The sequence below is a fragment of the Plecotus auritus genome (assembly GCF_963455305.1).
Source record: "Plecotus auritus genome assembly, chromosome: 8".
NCBI classification, from domain to species: Eukaryota; Metazoa; Chordata; class Mammalia; order Chiroptera; family Vespertilionidae; genus Plecotus; species Plecotus auritus.
The window spans coordinates 109,744,736-109,765,014 of record NC_137782.1 but is presented as its reverse complement, the minus strand read 5'-3'; the positions used below and the strand labels follow the sequence as shown (position 1 = coordinate 109,765,014).

Here is a 20,279-nt window from a genome sequence, read left to right as displayed (position 1 = left end):
TACTTTACATACATGGTTTTTAAATAGATTTAAAGATACTCAATCTCACCAGTTAGAGGGATACAAATTGAAGCAACCCTGGATACCATTTTTTAACTCACACTGGCAAAGATAAAATAGTTGTAAATATAACGTAGTATTGTTATACATCACCGGTGGCAGTGTATATGACACAATACTTATGAAAATCAATTAAATAAAATCTACAAACATTACAAATACACATAGCTTCTGTACAAATAATTCCATTTCTAGGATTTGTTCCCACATACATATTTGTACATGCACAAAATAACAAGATATTTCACTTTAACATACTACACATACTAATCCACACTGTGTATTTTTATTTGACAAAGTGTCTTAGAAATTGTATAATTTAGGAAAATAATTTGTTCTTTTCCTGAATCAAGGCTGCCTTTATGTTAAGGAAGAGAGAAATTCCTACAAGTATCTTAGATCTCTCCTGGCAACACAGCTGCAATATTCCGAAATCAGGATCCGCAGTCACACACTGTCTAATCCAGCACTTAGCAGTGTGGCAGATGTATCTTACTTTTTTTCCTTTCCCTAAACAAAACACAACTCTGTGTTTCTATTCTTTATTCCAGCAGTTACTGCCTCACTTGGAACTTAGCATTAGATCCCACAGAGTATTTCTAATTATGAATCGTTTATGCCTTTATGGGGTAGGCTAAAATCCAATTCCTTACACAGTTCCTGTTGAAAAATATGTTCCTACTTATAAACATTTGAGTTAGAATAACAGAATTAAATGACTCCTCCCTATAGTACTTATCAATTTTTTTAGTGAGTATACAAATCACTTGGGAATCTTATTAAAATGCAGATTTTTATTCACAATATGCCTGAAATACTACATTTCCATAAAGCTGCTCAGCGATCCCTATTGAGCTAGTACAGAGACTAGACCCATAAAACAAGCACTGAATTAATATTTATTCTCCACCTTCTTATTTTGAAATAGGCCTCAGACCAAATTAATTCAGGGAAATAAGGTACAGTCTAAGCCTGCCTAGCATTCACAGCTCTTATAATTTGGTCCCTTCCCATGATTCCAATTTATCTCCTACTTGACACCTCCAAGAATCCCTCCATTAAGGACAAACTATTCCAAACTACTCCACACATTCTTTATACATTTAGAAACATGTTATCTTTTATTCATAAGCCTTGCCATCACCCTTTTCTCTACTTAACTAAAGACAAAGACACTTCTAAGGTTCAGCTTGAATTCTATATTCTCTAAGAGGTTTTCTCTATCTTCTCCATCTAATAATGATCACTTCTTCAATGAGACTTTTGTATATAGTAGTTACAGAACAACTTATGTAGCTATTTAGTTATTCTGGATGTATATCTCCCTCACATGGTCATTAGAATGTTAAGAACAAGCAATGTCCTAGAGCTTTCTGTACTGCCCCAACCTGCACAGAGCTGTCTGTGTAATAGGAAGTTACCATAAAATTTTGTAGATGTGACAAAGAAGCAGTATACCAAAGCAGATAAAAATGAATTTTCCTTCTTCTGTTTGGGAAACTCAATAGTCAAGTGGGGGTTCTATAAAATTATCCATCAGACTAATCTAGAAATTAAAAGTAGGAAGAGCCCTAACCGGTTTGGCTCAGTGGATGGAGCGTCGGCCTGCGGACTGAAGGGTCCCGGGTTCGATTCCGGTCAAGGGCATGTACCTTGGTTGCGGGTACATTCCCAGTGGGGCGTGTGCAGGAGGCAGCTGATCGATGTTTCTATCTCATCGATGTTTCTAACTCTCTATCCCACTCCCTTTCTCTCTGTGGAAAATCGGTAAAATATATTTAAAAAAAAAAAAAAAAGTAGGAAGAGGCCAAGAGACTATCACATCAGAGCTGCTACTTTCCCTGCACTAGCTTAGGAGGCAGTAAAAAGGGAGAGAAATTAATATATCGAAATACCCTTGTCTAGCCTGCCACCAGAATATTCTCCACATTTCCATGATCTTTAAATGGATTCTGAATGGAACTTGTGTTCCTATACAGATCTCAGAATGCAAGTAAAAGTACTGTGCGAGCAGCACATTGTTATCATGAACATCCAAGTGAGAACCACAATCATTCTCAATTGGGAATAACACAGCATAGTGGTTAAGAGTGTGTTCATTAGCATCAGACTGTTCATGTTCATCATGCTAGTTCTGCCGCTTCTTAGCTGCATGACTAGAGGCAAGTTACTTCTCTGGCCAAGGCTTCACCTATGAAATGGGAATGATAACAGTACTGGCCTCAAAGAGCTGGTGTAAGGATTCATATAAGTAAAGCACTTAGGAAAGTGCCTGGCTAAAACAAGTCTATATATATAATTATTATTATTAACAATTACTATTATTCCCAGTTCTTCTCAGTGACTCAACTTATCTAATTGGCCATCAAGTCCTACTGATTTTTCACTAAAATCTCTCTCAAATTCATATCTTCCATTCCTATCACTGTTTTAGTTCACACTATCAGACTGTAACAGTCACATTTATTCGATTCTCAAATTTATACACAGAGTAATGATGACCCAATATTAGATTCTGGGGACAGAAATATGGAAACCAAATAAAAAGCTAAAATTTTAACTCTCAATGATCTAGGGAACTCCAGAACTAATAAATCAGAAATCAGAGTACAGCAAGATTAGTGCACACCAGAGGAATGAATACACATGAATGCTAAGGGAATACAGAGAAAAGGACTACAAAAGAGTATTTCTGAGTTCTACTTCCCTCCAAAAGACTTAGCATGGATTTTACATGTTCCCAAAAAACTATGAACATAGCCTATTGGAGCACATTATATTGTGTTTATTGGATGTCCACAGCCATTACAACTTGTGTAAAACAGACCTCTAATTCTCCCACCTGCAGTCTGCTCTTAACCCACCTCCACTATGCTCCTTCCCAGTCTCTCCCAGGTCAAACGGCAGTGCCTAAAGCAGTGCCAGAGGAGTCACCTTTGTTTCCTCTCTCCCTGATCCCCATCAAATCCATCAACAAGCCCTGTTGGTTCTAACTCCAAATCCACCTACTTCTCTACAGTTTTATTACTACCTCCATGGTTCAAGTCACCATCATCTCCCACACGGATTGCTACAAGTTTCCTAACTGGTCTTTCTGCTTCTATGTTGCTCCCTACAACTATTTTCCAAACGGAGATCAAAAGACTCACTTTAAAACAATGAGATACTCCTCAAAAACACTCCAATGGCTCCCCAATGCAATTAGAATAAAATCCACACATTTTAAGGTCCTATATGATTTGGGCCCTGCCTTCACTTTCCTAAATAGACCTAGTACTCTTTTCACTGTCCACCTGCCAGCTTTATCAGTTTTCTTTTTGTTCCTCTACTGTACCAATATCATTCCATGTTAAGGCCCAGCCCACGGCTGGCTCCATCTTACCCCCAGCTCAGCTCTTGGGCTGAAATGTCAGAGGCTCTTCCCTGACCTCTTACCTAAATAAATCAATAGCCTCTCTCATAGTCACTCTCTTATTAGGTTATTTACACTTCAATCATTTGAAATTATATCATTTATTTCTTCACTAGTTTCCCCCCTACTAGAAGGTAAGCGCCAAGAGATCTAGGCTCTTATCTTCTGTTATAGTCAAACTCAATAGTCAAGTGGGAGTTCTATAAAATTACCCATCACACTAACCTAGAAATTAAAAGTAGGAAGAGGCCAAGAGACTATCACATTAGAGCTGCTACTTTCCCTGCACTAGCTTAGGAGGCAGTAAAAAGGGAGGCTATGTTCATAGTTTTTTGGGACCATGCAAAATCTATGCTATCTTTTGGAGGGAAGTAGAACTCAGAAATATTCTTTTGTAGTCCTCTTCTCTATATTCCCTTAGCATCCATGAACATTCATTCCTCTGGTGTGCACTGATCTTTCTGTACTCTAATTTCTGATTTATTAGTTCTGGAGTTCCCTAGAACTAATAAGTAGTTTTAATGGTAGGGATGGGGTGGAAGCAAGTTTGATGAGGACTAATAAAAGAGTTAGTACTAAGGAAAAGGAAACAAAATGTAGACTTTAAGGAAGCATGATTGTGAGAAGAGAGGTAGAGCAAAAGTTAGAAGAAGACCAAAGTTGTTGAAGGGTCATTACAAAAGTAGAAAATCTTTTTTAAAAAATATTTTTTATTGATTTCAGAGAGGAATGGAGAGGGAGAGAGAGATAGAAACATCAACGATGAGAGAGAATCATTGATCAGCTGCCTCCTGCATGCTCCCCATTGGGGACCGAGCCCGCAACCCAGGCATGTGCCCTTGACTGAAATCGAACCTAGGACCCTTCAGTCTGCAGGCTGATGCTCTATCCACTTAGCCAAACGCGCTAGGGCAAAAGTAGGAAATCTTGTTCTTTAATTCTCTTTACATCAAGGAAAGCTTCCAGAATTAAACAAAAGCCATGGGTTCTCTCCTAAATGCAAACACATATACAACTTCAGTTTCAGGGGGTTCAAGAACTCCCTAAGTTCTCGTACTCCAGGTTAAGAAGCCCCACAGTTTTGTAAACACAATAAAGATTCTAAGACATGGGTTAACGCTAACTAGTGGAGCAAGGCCGCTGGGCTAACAAGAAACCCAGATACAAGCTGTGCACTGTCCTCTGAGACAAGAAAGAGAAAAGCAAGGCCCAGTGAAGATTAAGATAAGGAGTAGAAACATGTTTTTAAAGATTTTTTAATTGATTTTTAGAAAGAGAGAGGAAGGGAGAGGGAGAGAGAGAAGAAGGGAAAGGGAGAGAAACATTGATGTGAGAGCAAAACATCAACTGTCTGCCTCCATCAGGTGATCGAGCATGCAACCTGGGAATGTGCCCTAACTAGGAACTGAACTGGTGGCCTTTCGGTGCATGGGATGAAACCCAACCAATTGAGCCACACCAGCCAGGGCCATTTTTTCAAGGGGTAGATATTTGCAGAAGTTCCTTCCTGGTAGAATTTTAATTTTTCAGTAAAAAAGGAGGTAAGATCATTTGCTAAAATGTATTACCAGTGTTGAGCAAAATATCAGGTATATAATAAGTGCTCAATAAATGCCTACTGAATATTTTGATAGAATACTGGAGTATTTTATATGAGATTCTGAATGCTAGTTCCACAAAAAGTCAACTTGTTTTCTTTAATAAAACTGTCCCCAGGTGTTTAAACTGATAGACACTTTGAAGTAGGAAGGAATAACCTCACTAACAGAAAGATATAGAGAAGCACACAAAATTTTATGAACAATTTTCAGATAGCTATTTGTATTCATAATAAAAATCTGTGAATAAATGTTTTGGGAATTCACTTCAAACAAAATAGTAAAGCCACAATAGTCAACCTTTCTTATGAAAAAGAAATAACCTCTCCTGGTCATTCCATTCAAACCCAAAGTTCTCACTTCTCTTCCATTCAGATTATACTGTAAAGAAATAACTTGTGTTTTAAAAGTTCATAAATAAAGGACTTTAGGGGAGGTACCACTTATCAAGACCTCATGGGTACATAAGGGGTTATATAGCTGTTTTCAAAAGGTTTTTATGAACTTACAGAATTTAATAATATATAAACTGATGTCATACCATATCGAAGATATGGGACTGCCTTACTAACTAGCTCACTTCAAAAGATTACCATATATATATAAAAGGCTAAGCCACCAAACGACTGGTCGACCAGTCACTACGGCGCGCACTGACCACCGGGGGCAGACACTCAATGCAGGGGCTGCCCCCTAGTGGTCAGTGCGCTCCCATAGCCAACCTCTCACAGCTGGCCCACCTCTCTAGGTCCCTCCCCCCAGCTGGCCACCCCAATTGGTCCTGATGGCCGCCAGGCTGAGGGACCCCAGCAGTGCATGAATTCATGCACTGGACCTCTAGTGGGGAAATAAAAAGATTATCCTGGGGGGCATGTATAAGAAGCTACAACAATAATGTTCTTCATATTCACCGAAACTGTAAAATCTTTAATGTCCATCAAGAGAAGAGTAGATCAGTTGTGGTATACTCTTACATCAGAACACTGAACAACAAACTATAAGCAACAACAAGGAAAAATCTTAAAAACAATGTCGAGTAAAGAAGCAAAATGCAAAGAAATACTTAGTAAAATTTCATTTACATAAGTTCAAAAACAAGCCAAATTAGAATGTGCATGTTCACATACAAAGATGGAGGAAAAGAAAGGAAGTGGCTAGCATAGTGGATACATCAGGGGAGAAGGGTGTGTGATGGGAAAAGGGAATAAATATAATAATACCTGCTCTAGCTGCCTCTGTATCTGGAGTGCTTTAAGAGCAAATTATCCTAAAACAAACTGTACCAAGCAACTGAAGAAGAGGACAGAAAGACAGCCCAGAAAATCTCTACAACTGATTATATGTTGGGCTAAAGCAGTGATTATTATTTTTTTTTTCAGAAAAGAAACATTTTAAATAAGATATATTTGGGAAGCTGCCATTAAATATTGCCAAAATTTATTATTTCAAATTAATATTTCATTAATGTACCTTCCTAATTATTTCCCACTAATTAGACTGATTTAGCCCCGCCACGTGGCTCAGCTGGTTGAAGCGATCTACCTTTGTGGGTTCCATTCCTAATCAGGGCACAAACCTAGGGTGCCTGTTAGATCCCGGTCTAGGGAAGCAATTGATTAATATTTCTTCCTTACATCCATGTTTCCCTTATCTCCCTAGAAATCAAAAACATATCCTCCTGAATATATATATATATATATATATATATATATATATATACACACACACACACATACAAAATTGGGTGAGGATTTTAAAAATCTGGATTTAGTTGATTAATTAAAATACAATAAAAAAACACCAGTTTTATCTTGGAGGCAGGTTTGAATGATGTGACACTTTACTTTTATAAATAACCTATTTTCCTCTACTTAAAAACCGATTGTTATTCTATTTATTTCCTTACAGGTAAAAAAAAACAAAACACAAAAAGTGTAGTTGAAATGCCAGTAGAGGACATCTGAAACACCGAATACCGTGAGCCATAAGGGCATGTAGTGGAAGAAGGAAAACTCTGGGACCCCGTCATCTTTGCAAACTTTTCCTGATGCCGCGATCCTTGACTTTATTTAAAGAAAAAAAAGTATTCCTGAACGTATTTAGGTATCAGGTCCATGACTGTCTCAGTTATTCAATTGCCTCCACTAGTTTTCAGACAAAAGCCAGCTTACCCTGCCTTTCCTGGGTACTGAAATTATATGAGATTTTCAGGAGAATGCCTACTTATCTCCGCCCTTCGCCTCCCGAAGTCTATAAAGAGCTTAGAAGTGAGAGGTTGGGAGTCAGGATGAGCCAGGTTGAACTTCCTGATCTGTGACTTCCAAATTGCTCAGCTCCACACCAGAGCGTTTCTAAACCGAACAGTCCCCCCAACAACCAAGCCAGGGCGGCAGGAAGCCAAGCGGTCACCATAGGAACTGGGCTCAACCCTGCGCTCCTAAGAAATGGCAGCGGGAGCAAAGTTGGCTCCCGGAGGGCTTCCCGGGGCCGCAGCTCTGCCTGCCACTGCCCCTCGCAGCAGCTCAAGCGGTGAACACCTGCTTCGGGGTCACCCCGCCCGACCCCACACACTCCCTCTTGCAGCTGCCTTCTCAGAGGCCTTCCGGCCCAGAAACTGCTTGGCCCCAACCCGGGCCATCACCGCGGCTTCTACCTGGAGCTCCAGGTCCTTCCCTGGACTTCTCAGCCCAGCAGCCTCCTCAGAGCTCATCTTGGCGACTGCCAGGCCTCCGCCTCCGCCTCCCGCCGGGACTCAAGTCCCACCCCATCCCCATCCTCTGCCCCTTTCCCCGCCCTTCCCATCCCCAAATGGACTTGGCCCCGCCCCGCTGGGGGTGGAGGAAGAGGAAGACGAAACCTGGCGGGAAGGAGGCGGGGCGGTTAGCTCCGCTCCGCGCCGCCATCGACTCCGCCCTCACGCTCTGTACCTGAGGGGCGCTTTTTCTCCACTTCCTAGGCGCCTTCGCTCCACATCCTTTACTCAAGCCCCCAGTCCCTGTGCGCACGCGTACCTGGCTCGACGCTCCTTCTCGCAGGGACTACGAGCCCTGCGCGCGCACCCACGCACGTGGCGACGCGTACGTTCACGTGCCAGTCCTAGCAGACGCCTAGGGAAGGCCTCCTCTTGGTCCATCCGCGCCGCACAGGCGCACGCCCCAGAGCCTAGAGTTTCCACAGGAGCGTCCGGTCTCCTAGTAACCAGGGGCTAGCCCTTTTCCATGGCAGCTGCACCTGGATTGAATGCGCATGCGCATCCTGCAGCTTTTCCAAAGCTCTGGAGCATCTGCAGCTTTGCTGCCAAGGCGTTGTACCACTTTCCCCGTAGATCAGGCACCGTTCTGGACCCATTGAACTCGTTATGCCCCAGAGCTGCTCTTGGGTCCTGGGATATTGGTGCGATCTCCTGCCGCAGCCGAGTGTCAGGGAACCTCCCAGGTCCGGTCCTGCCACAGCACCCAGGGAGAGGGCCGGTCTATTCTATGGGCGCCAGGGGCCTGCAGTCTGGGGAACCTGCAGCCTGGAGGCCAGGGTCAGCTCTGTGTGGTCCAGTCAGGGTTGAATTGGGAATGGCAGAACTAGCAGTGAAAGAAAGCGCAGATTCCTGATAGGTATCCCTTCTCCACATGCCGGTCCCTTTCCAGAAAAACTGGTGATGGTTAAAAAAAAAAAAAAAAAAAAAAAAGGAAAGGGTACACTACGTAATTGATATTTAATGTTGTATCGACTGTTTTCCTGTCCAATTCTCTTATTTAGGGAACACTTTTAACTTAACCAGGAATAATATTTTTGACCATCCAACTATGTTAAAATTAACCCCATTGCCTAAAAGTAGAAAAGAGAGTTTTTAGTGAAAAAGAATGAGAACTGCATTGTATTCTGCTAAATTTTTGGAGCCCAGCTTGAAAAGAAATGTCTTTGTAATATTTCTTAATGTTTAACATGCCCCACCTTTCTTAAATAACCCAAGGGCTTCTCAACTTTATTCATGGCTTTATCTCCCTATCTCTTCACAGATGAAATAGATAACCAGGTTTTTTAAGCTGTTTTTTGATGATCTTGATTTAGTATTCGCATGTGCATTTCAAAAGTAATCTCACATGTGAAGAGACTAACAATTCCTGTTTTTACCTGGTAGGTATTCTTCTCTGCTCCCCCCCACCCCCGGCCCAAATGTTATTGACAGGCATAAACAAATTTTAAGTTAGAACAAATTCTTCATAGATGTGCATTTAAATAAATATAAGTGCCATATGTTCCCCATTCTCTGCTCTGAATTTTTTCATCATTATGTGTGCCGTAACATTTTCTCATATTTTGTAGCATTTATTTTCAGATATCCTATAGTTTGTAAGTATAGCTAGATACTAAAAAATTAAATTGAGTGATGCTGCTATTTTAGATAAAGAAGACAGAGGTCCTGTTATTGGGGAGTACTGTGTTCCCACCGGACCTCTTGGGGTGCCATGGGACTAAGAATTTCCTGAAGCCCCATGGGAAGATGAGGTATCATGGAAAGATTTATAGATTATGTAATTTTAAGGGAGTTCCCCTTCAAGGTCCCACCTCCCTTCATCTCCCCATGGAAGAATTCCCATTTTAGCAGGGTTAAGATCAAAGCCACTGCCCAGAGTCTCTGCTCTGTATTCAAGTCCAGTCCAGCACATGGCAGGCTATCGTGGGTCACAGAGCAAGTGAGTGCAAGGAAGCAGGAGCAAAGCAAGAGAAACAAGAACGGGAGAACTCTTTGTCTCAGGGTTATAACTAGGAGCTTAACAAGGAACCCTTCAGGATTTCACACATTTGCATTGGCTCCACCTTCTAGCCAAGAGCTTTGTTCTCCAGGCTAGACAGACAGCAAGCACCTTCCCTAGTCACCCCAACTGCACTTCACTGCGCATGTGCCTATTCCCCCTTCTTCCCCCCCCACCCCTCCCCAGTGATCTGCAGGGAATGGACCAGTGGTTCCCTCCCAGTGTGAAATTGCAGTTTCCTGGTGAAGCTGCCCAGATGACCATGCTTACAATGTCTGGCCTTCCTTTTGCTTCTTCCTATTATTGATATTAACTAGCTAGTTACAACAGTAGCAGTCCCAAGAGGTATATGTCCTCTGAAATATAATTATACCTAATTGATACAATAGGTTACAAAGAAGCATGAGCTCTCAAAGACCAACCTAAAAAGTTATTTTAGGGAGAACAATATATCATCTTATTTTCTCTTCAGATACTAAGATTATTTTGAATAAAATGTTATCATTATCTAGCATTATTGAAAAGAAATAGGGAAAAATGTATGAACCTCAAAACTCAAAGAGTTGAAGACCTGGGAGAGGTGGGGGGGAAAGGGATGAAGGGATTTTTAATATAAGAGTTAGAAAAGTACTTGCCTTAGGGAAAACAATTAAGCATTTATATACCCTACCTAGATGTTGCTGAAAATTCTTTAGAAATAATGTAGAGAAAATATCATTTTACTGCCAAACCAGTGCATAAAGATTTTACTTTTTCTTATCATAGATTGATTTCCAGCCCAAGAAAATGAAACACTTCTTCTCTCAATGAAAGTTCAAAAAGTGGTCAGTGCTCAATCCTGCCCCAACTAACTCTTTCATAGTACCTCTGCGCTCTCCTTTGTGACACACTCCTACGCAATTCTAAGTTCTGGGTTTTCTATTCCCTTAGTTTCTCCATCATTTCACAAGCTTCACTACAAAAAAAAACAAAACCCAAAAACCCTTTTTTTCCTGAATACCTCCCTGGTCCCCTAAAAAAAAAAAAAAATATGGGGCTTCAGCTGTACATATATTAAGCTGCTTGATGCTCTGTTTATTTTTTTTTTTTCATGGTATAGTTTCTATGATGTCTTTAAGTTCACTGTTCTTTTCTTTTTTTTTATTTTTTTTATTTTATTTTATTTTTTTATTTTTTTTTACAGAGAGAAAGGGAGAGGGATAGAGAGTTAGAAACATCGATGGGAAAGAAACATCGATCAGCTGCCTCCCACACACCTCCCACAGGGGATGTGCCCGCAACCAAGGTACATGCCCTTGACTGGAATCGAACCCAGGACCTTTCAGTCTGCAGGCCGACGCTCTATCCACCGAGCCAAACCAGTCAGGGCAACTGTTCTTTTCTTTGATGGTGTCAATCCCATCCACAATGGGATTTTTACAGGTCAGGATTGTATTTTTAATTTCTGAAAGTTTGACTTTTTAATATGTTCCATTCTTTACCCCATCATGTTCAAGCTTTGCTCTACCTTCTTGGAAATATGGAATATATATTAAAATAGCTCTTAAGGTCAGTGCATACTAATTATATCATTTGTGTCATTTCCAGATATGTTTCTATTTCTATCAACTGACTTTTTTCTCCTATTTATGGGTCATATTTTTATGCTTGTTTCCATAGCTCATAGTTTTTATTGGCTACCAGACATTGCAGATTTTACACTGTTACAGGCTGGAAGTTTTTGTTTTTCTTTAAATATATTTAGACTTTGTTCTGAGATGCAGTAAGTTTACTTGGAAATATTTTGATCCTTTAGAGCTGCCCTGTCAAAAATAGTAACCACTAAATACATATGTCTATTTCGGTTTATGTTAATAAAATTAAGTAAAATTTAAATTTTAGTTCCTCATTTATACTATATACATATCAAATGTACACACATGGCTATTGTCCAATATAGTATTGGACAATAATTGAAGAAAGTTATGTTGGTCAGAGCTGCTTTAGAAGCTTGCTTTTAAACTTTGTTAGGTCCAAAACAGTCTTTATCTAGGGCTAATTTGGCCCCATTACCGAGCCAAGATCTTTGTGAGGACTCTGTTCAGTGCTCCATGTATTAGGAGTTCTTTCCATTCTGGCTGGTGGGAATTCTATTCTTGGCCATGTGTCTGCCTTTTCCTTCTGCTGGTTCTTTCCCGGGTCACGATAGTTTCCTTACACCTATGCACTGACCAGTACTCAGCCAAAGGATTGTGGGGAATCCGCTGCAGCTCTCTGGAGCTTTCCCTCACTGTTCCTCCCCTCTCTCCAAATTCTAGCCACTTTGGTCTCCACAAACTCTGAACTCCATCTTCCAAACTCCTTCAAAAAGCTGACTCAATTTGGGTTCCCCTCCTTGCTCGCTGCCTGGAAACTCCAGGGATCACCTTGTTAATTTCCTTTCTGTTGAGAATTACTCTCCTGCACTGCCTACTGTCCAGTATTATAAAACCATGCTTTCATGTGTTTTGTCTTTTTTTAGCATGTTCAGGGCATGAGGATAAATCTGGTGTCTCTGTGTCATGGCCGAAAGCAGAAATCAGCTGGCTTCTCTTAGTCTCAGGCCCCATGTCACCAATCATCCCCAACAGAAATGGTCTGCGATTCAAAACTTGCTTAAGGCTGAGGGCACTGGAAGTGCAGAGGCCCTGACACAGCAGAGGGTTTGGCATGGCATGTGCTTGAGGAACAGCAATGAGGTCATGGGGGGGACAAAGAGGGAGTGAGAGAGACAGGAGTTTGAGATGACACATTTTCGTTTTGTATATCTGTTCCAACTGCTACTGCAACAATTTAACACAAACGTGGTGGCTTTAAGCAACACTCATTTATTACCTTACAGTTCTGGAGGTTGGAAGTCCAAAATGCATCTCACTGGGCTAAAAGAAGGGCAGCAGGGCGCATTCCCTCCGGAGGCTCTCGGGAGCATCCCTTTTCCTGCCTTCATTTGGCTTACGGTCCCCTCCTGTGTTCAAAGCCAGTCACGTCATTCCCACGTTGCATCACAGTGATATTCCTGCCTCTTTCACTCATGAAGACTCTGGCGATTACATTGGTAACCCCAATTGTCCGGTATCATCTCCCTACCTCAGGGTCAGTTCATTAGCAACTTTAATTCCATCTGTAATCTTAGACATCTTTGGAGGCCATTATTCTGCCTATGCTGAAGCTACAATATGTAGAGAATTTGACTTTTACTCTGAAATACAAAATTATTCCAGCACGTTGAATAGAGAATCAATGTGATCTGGCTTCTCATGAAAAATAAAGTCTGTAACACCGAGCCTGCACTGCTGCATGGCAGCAGCTGGTGAGACTGCCCTTGAGGGGTGGCCTCTCACTTCCCCTGCCCCTGCCCAACCAAAGTGGCATCTGAGTGCACAACTCTGCTTTGGGGTTACCTACCAACCTGGGCTGCCCCCCACCCAGATTCTGTGGGCTCCTCCCACCAGAAGACGTGAAAAAGGCCTCTGACTTTAGGATAACTGAACACAGCTACCCTGGGCTTTTCAACACCCTGAGTAGGAGTGATCAGAACCACCCACTGGGCCCCCAGAGGCACTCAGATTTGGGCAGGGTGACCAGGGTGCAGGCTGCCAGGGGCACACTGAGGGAGTGGGAAGACATGGCCCTCACCTGCAGGGCCGCAGTGAAATGGCTGTTTTGGTGTCCCGGATGATGCGATACTCGTGTTCATGGCCAACTGGATACTCCATTGCCACTGTGGGTAGGTAGCCCATGGTGTTTTTGTCCAGGTTCCAAGCCAGGCCGGTAAGGCCAGGTCGGATTCCGCTCAACGAAAACTGCAGAGCCCAGTTGGTCGTTACAAAGCTAGGACAGGAACAGGAATGGGTCCTGGATGATGCCTGGCTCTCAGCTGTTCGTGGCCCCTTCCTTTCTGCTAAGACCCTGCTCACATCACATCCATTACCCCTGGGCCACCCCCAGCATGGAAAGCAGGGCGATGGAGGGTGACTCAGTGGAATCTTTCTGGCTGTCGCCCTGCTATCTGCGCCCTATCCCAACCATTCCAACTGTAGCCACACCCAGAGAGGCACCTGAATGTCTGTTCCCCAGCAGGGGAGCCAGTCCTGCTGCAGGTTAGAATCACCTGGGAGGCGCCCATAGTGGACCGCACACAGAATCATCTAGAAAATGCTGGCGGTGGGCTCCTGCCCCAGGTGTTGTGGTCAGAGTGTTAAAAGCTTGCAGGAGACTAAATGTGCAGCAGAGTTTGAGACCCACTACCCCGCGCCCACCCCAGACCAATTAAGCCAGAATGTCCGGGTGGGGCCCAGGCAGGAAAAGGCTGCCCATGGGATTCTGACGCATATCCACGGACTGAAGCTACATGAAAAACTTGTGCACGAAGTCCTCACTTAATGTCCTTGATAGGCCCTGTGACTCTTAAGCTACACGACATATAACGAAACCAGTTTTACCACAGGCTAATGGACACAAACAGGAGTTAAGTTCCTATGGCATCTCATCAGTGTTATAATGAAACAGTGGTGAAGGATGTAACCTTATGCCAGCACTGCCTCACAGTAAGCCATTCCAGGAAAGGCCTCTGAAGTTGTTTCCAGGGAGCCAGCCCCACCTTCTGGTTAAAAAGGGGTATTTCATTTCAATAGCAAAGAAATTCACACCACTTGACTCAAGGTGTTAAAAGGAGAGCAAACAGGGTGCCATTGTCAGCAGCCCCCACCCCCACCCGCAGGCACTAGATTGCCTAAATTTAGTTTCTCTCTTCTTCCTGAGCTCTGGAGGTGTCACTTTTGCAATTAAAATAATAAATGTGATAACTCTGATCATATTTGCTCCTACTCACAGACTTCCAATAGCTTCCCGGCCAAATGTATTAGCTCTACCCTCCTCAGGCCCCAACCTAACCTCTCCTCATTTCATTCCTCCTCAAGTTGCACCACAAGGGCGGCCAGCTTTAGTCACACTGGGGTGGGGTGGAGGGGAACAAGCAGGAAGAGAGATAATGTCACAGTGACATTTAAAAGAACCAAAATATAAAGAGCCAGATCCCTGTTTATTTTTATCCAGCATGCCCTAGAGAGAGACTGGCAAGGCAGGCCCTGCACCGGGAGACCAAGAACATTCCACAGAGCATTTCTGCCTTTCTCAGACCTATTCCACACCAATTTGGACTCGAAAGGAAGTTGACCCTGAGATTAGAGTACCCTAAGATCAGACACTGCATATTGATAAAAGAGTGTCCTTGTTTATGTCTTTAATCAAGTCTGATAAACTGAAAGCTATGATGAGATTTTCACACCTGCAGAAGCTGATGACAAGCTAGCCCTAGACCCAGGTGACCACTCTGTGGGTACTTTGAGGCTCAACTAGACGAAATGGCCAATGGATTTTCTTCAAAGAATTGTCTCCTCATGTGTCTGATCTTCAGAATGCCCTGCTCTGCTTGCTCAAACTAAGGATTGGGGCAGGGATGTGCACTTTTATTCAGCATCAGAGGTGACAACCCTAAGTAGACAAGGTCAGGGCCATGCCAACTCGTATAGAAGACACTCTTCACCTGATGCTCTGGTTAAAAGTATGAATCCTCCCCGGCCAGTGTTGCTCAGTGATTGAGCATCGACCTATGAACCAGGAGGTCACAGTTCAATCCCCAGTCAGGGCGTATGTCCAGGTTGTGGTCTTGATTCCCAGTGTGGGGCATGCAGGAGTCAGCTGTTCAATGCTTTCTCTCATCATTGATGTTTCTAGCTCTTTCTCTCCCTCTCCCTTCTTCTCTGAAATCAATAAAAATATATTTAAAACAAATAAATAGTGGCATTTTTATACACCAATAATGAACTATCAGAAAGAGGCACTAAGAAAACAATCCCATTTACTATTGCAACAAAAAAAAGTACCTAGGAATAAACTTAACCAAGGTGGTAACAGACCTGTACTCATAGAACTATAGGATAATAAAGAAATAAATTGAGGAAGAAACAAACTAGTGGAAGCATATACCATGTTCATGGATTGGGAGACTTAACATCATTAAAATGTCCATTTTACCCAAAGCGATCTTTGGATTCAATGCAATTCCTATGATAATACCAATGGCATATTTCACAGATCTAGAACAAATACTCTAAAAATTATATGGAACCAAAGAAGACCCCAAATATTCTCAGCAATCTTAAGAAAGAACAAAGTTGGAGGGGTCACAATACCAAAGTTGGAGTGGTCAAACTATACTACAAGGCCATGTAATCAAAACAGCCTTGTACTGGCATGGGAACAGGCATGTAGATCAATGGAACAGAACAGAAACCCCAGAAATCAACCCATATCTCTATGGTCAATTAATATATGACAATGGAGTGAAAATAGTCTCTTAAATAATTGGTGCTGGGAAAATTGGACAGGTACATGAAAAACAATAAAACTAAATCACCAAATTACACCATACACAAGAATAGACTCAAAATTGATAAAATGAATTAAATGTAAGTCACGAAACTATAAAAATCCTGGAAGAAAACACAGGTAGTAAAACCTCAGACGTCTCTCACAGCATTACTTTTGTTGGTATATCTTTTAGGGCAAGGGAAACAAAGGAAAGATAAACAAATAGGACTACATTCAACTAAAAAGCTTCTGCACACAAAAGAAAACCTTCTAGAAAATGAAAAGGGAACCCACCTTATGGGAGAACATATTTGCCAATGTTACATCTGTTAAGGGGTTAATTTCCAAACTATATAAAGAGCGTATACAACTCCACACCAGGAAGACAAACAGCCCAATTAAAAAATTGGCAAAGGACCTGAATAACACTTCTCTAAAGAGTAGTAGTGCCCTAGCCGGTTTGGCTAGGTGGATAGAGCATCAGCCTGCAGATTGAAGGGTCCCAGGTTCGATTCCAGTCAAGGGCACATGCCCGGGTTGTAGGCTCGGTCCAACCTGCAGGAGGCAGCCAATCAATGATTCCCTCTCATCACTGATGTTTCTATCTCTCTCTTCCTCTTCCTTCCTCTCTGAAATCAATAAAAATATTTTTAAAAAGAGTACTAGTATATATAGATGTCAATAGACATATGAAAACATGCTCAAGGGACTAATCATCATGGAAATGCAAATTAAAAGGACAATGAGGTATCACCTTTCACCTGCCAGAATGGCTACCATCAATATATTAACAAACACCAAGTGCTGGTGAGGATGTGGAGAAAAGGGAACCCTAGTACACTACTGGTGGGAATACAGACTGGTACAGCCACTGTGGGGAACAGTATGGAGTTTCCTCAAAAATTAAAAATGAAACTCCCTTTTCACCCAGTGATCCCACATCTGGACATATATCCTAAGAATCCTGAAATACCATTCAGAAAGAATATATGCAACCCTATGTTCATAGCAACATTATTTGCCATTGCTAAGATCTTTTTTTTTTTTAATATATTTTATTTATTTTTTACAGAGAGGAAGGAAGAGGGATAGATAGTCAGAAACATCGATGAGAGAGAAACATCGATCAGTTGCCTCTTGCACACCTCCTACTGGGGATGTGCCCGCAACCAAGTTACATGCCCTTGACCGGAATCGAACCTGGGACCTTTCAGTCCTCAGGCTGACGCTCTATCCACTGAGCCAAACCGGTTTTGGCCCATTGCTAAGATCTTGAGACAGCCCAAGTGCCCATCCATAGATGAGTGGATAAAAAAGCTGTGGTACATTTACACCATGGGATATTACACAGCTGTAAAAAAGAAGGAACTCTTACCTTTGCAACAGCATGGATGGACCTGGAGATAATTATGCTAAGCAAACTAAGCCAGTCAGAGAGTGTCAAGTACCATATGATATGGTATTAATATGTGGAATTTAATGACTAAAATATATTGGTGAACAAAATAGAACCAGATGCACTGATACATGGAACAGACTGACAAATGTCAGAGGGATTGAGGTAGGGGGACTGGATAAAAAAAGGTGAAGAGATTAGCCAAAGAACATATATGCATAGCCCATGGACACAGACAACAATCAAAGCATGTACACAAAAAGATGTAAGACCAGGGCAGAGAGGGAGGGAGGCAGTAGCTGGGTGGAGGTGGGCAATGGTGGGGGATGGGGAGAATGGGGACATCTGTAATAGTGTCAACAATTAAAAAAAAAAGAAAGAAAGAAAACAAGTATTGTTGAGGATGTGGAGAAATTGGAACCCTCATATGTTGCTGATGTAAAATAGTGCAGATACTTGGAAAACTGAAGGTTCCTAAAAATAATACTGCATAACCCAGGAAGTTCACTCCTAGGTACATACTCACGAGGATAGAAAACATATCCACACAAAGACTTGTCCATGAACATTCAGCACATTATTCATAATAGCCAAAAAGTAGAAACAAATCACATGCTTGTCAACTCATGAGTAGGTAAACAAGACACATTATGTCCACATAATGGCATTTAATTTGGCAATAAAACAAATGAAGTACGAATACCTCCTATAGTACAGAAAACCCTCAAAACATTATGTACATGAAAAAAGCCAGTCTCAAAAGACCACATATTGTACAGTAGCTTTTATGTGAAATTTCCAGAGTAGGCAAATCATACAGACAGAAAGTTGGTTAGTAGTTGCCGAGGGCAGGGCATTAGGCATGTGGAGGAGAATGGGAGTGAATGATTGCTAATGTGCATGCTGTTTCTTTTTGGTTACAAAATGTTCTAAAATTAGGTTGTTGTGGTGAAGGTTGCACAACTGTCAGTATAATAAAATCCATTGAATTACACTCTTTACATTGGTGAATTATATGGTATGTGAATTATATCTTTAAAAAGCCATTGAAGGAAAGGAGGGAGGGAAGTAGGAACTAGAGTTTTCACTCAAAGTAAATGATTTGAGGGACAGGAACAAAGTGCGTGTATTCTCAGTACCAGAGAATACCACAGACAAATAGACCCTGATGTGTACAAATAAGAGAAAGGACATTTATTAAATAAACGAGAGTAATTAGAGTGTAGTAAAGGCATAGAAGTGTAAATGTGTTCCACTTTACACTAGAACACTATAAGTTGCTTTGGAATACTAGTTTGGTCTACTGATGAATCTGTTTATCTTGTTCAAAATTGAGAGATCTGATATAGTACTTCTGAATCATCTTAGCATTTACTAAGCACCTACTTACATTTTCAGCATGGCAATGATGGAAAAACTGGGTCTCTGTATTATATCTGATGAAAAAGCAAAAACACATGAAGTGGGGACCTAGCTACATACGCTGTCACCCATGCCACATGTATTTAAAGACTGCCTGTCATGTACAAAGCACTGTTTTGAATAGAAAGCTGGGGATAAAGATAAAAATGGGTAAAACTTCATATTCCTTCATTTGAAAACATTCCAAGTCTATTAGAAAATGAAAGCATGAACACAAATAGATGTAATACAAGGAATTATGTGCTAAATGCCTAATAAGGTAAATATTTTAATGGAAAGTCAGAGAAGGGTAAAATAATCTGGGGTTGATGGGATTAGAGAAAACACAAAAACTTTCTAGCTATTGACCTGACTCTCACCTTCCCTCTTAAAACAAAAACTTAATATTTATGCATTGAACTTTATCAAAAGTAAAAAAAATTCAAATAAGTTCTACAAGGTTATCAAAATAATATTTTTGAGCCAGCCTCATTCCCACTGATGCATTTCCCCCTCCCAGAGACAACCAGTTTTATGTGATTGTTTTAGTATCCTTTTCTCTAAGTAAGATACTTATATCACTACTAGAGGCCCGGTGCACGAAATTCGTGCACTGGGAGGGGGGGTGTCCCCTCAGCCCAACCTGCACCCTCTCCAATCTGGGACCCCTTGGGGGATGTCCGACTGCCTGTTTAGGCCCGATCCCCTAAACAGGCAGTCTGACATCCCTTTCACAATCCGGGACTGCTGGCTCCCAACTGCTCGCCTGCCTGCTTGATTGCGCCTAACCGCGTCTGCCTGCCACCCTGATCACCCCCTAACAACTCCCCTGCCAGCCTGATTGACATCTAACTGTTCTCCTGTGGGCCTGATCATCCCCAACTGCCCTCCCCTGACAGCCGGGTCACCCCCAAATGCCCTCCCCTGCATATTCACTTTATTAGATAGGGTTTTTTCTTTAACATATTGGACAGTGTACCTGCCGTGGTCTTGACAAACCCTTAAAAATGTAAACCCAAACTAAACGTGTCATAAAATAAACTCCTTAAACAGGAATTTCATGAGACCTTGGAAAGGTGATATCATGTGGTTGTTTCTTCATTTCTTCCTTCTGTTTCTTTTTCTTGATGTTTCATCCTTTGTCCTTTCTTTCTTTTCTCCTTTTATTCCTTTTCTGTCCTCTCTTTCTCTTAACTTTGCAATTGGTAAAATCGTCAGTACCTGAATCTGTCTTGCTTCCAGAAGATGAAGAAGAGGGAAACACACCGTCA

General features: G+C 41.7%; 1 protein-coding gene across 1 annotated transcript in view; it reads right to left on the bottom strand.

Moving 5' to 3' along the window:
* LOC308255572 (testis-specific gene 10 protein-like) overlaps positions 1 to 8,082 on the bottom strand; it is a 145,689-nt gene extending 137,607 nt beyond the window's left edge. The window contains exon 1 of the mRNA XM_080683193.1: positions 7,998 to 8,082. The gene's annotated coding sequence lies outside the window, so the exon portion shown is untranslated. The remainder of the gene's footprint in view (positions 1 to 7,997) is intronic.
* Between the last annotated feature and the right edge of the window lie 12,197 nt (positions 8,083 to 20,279).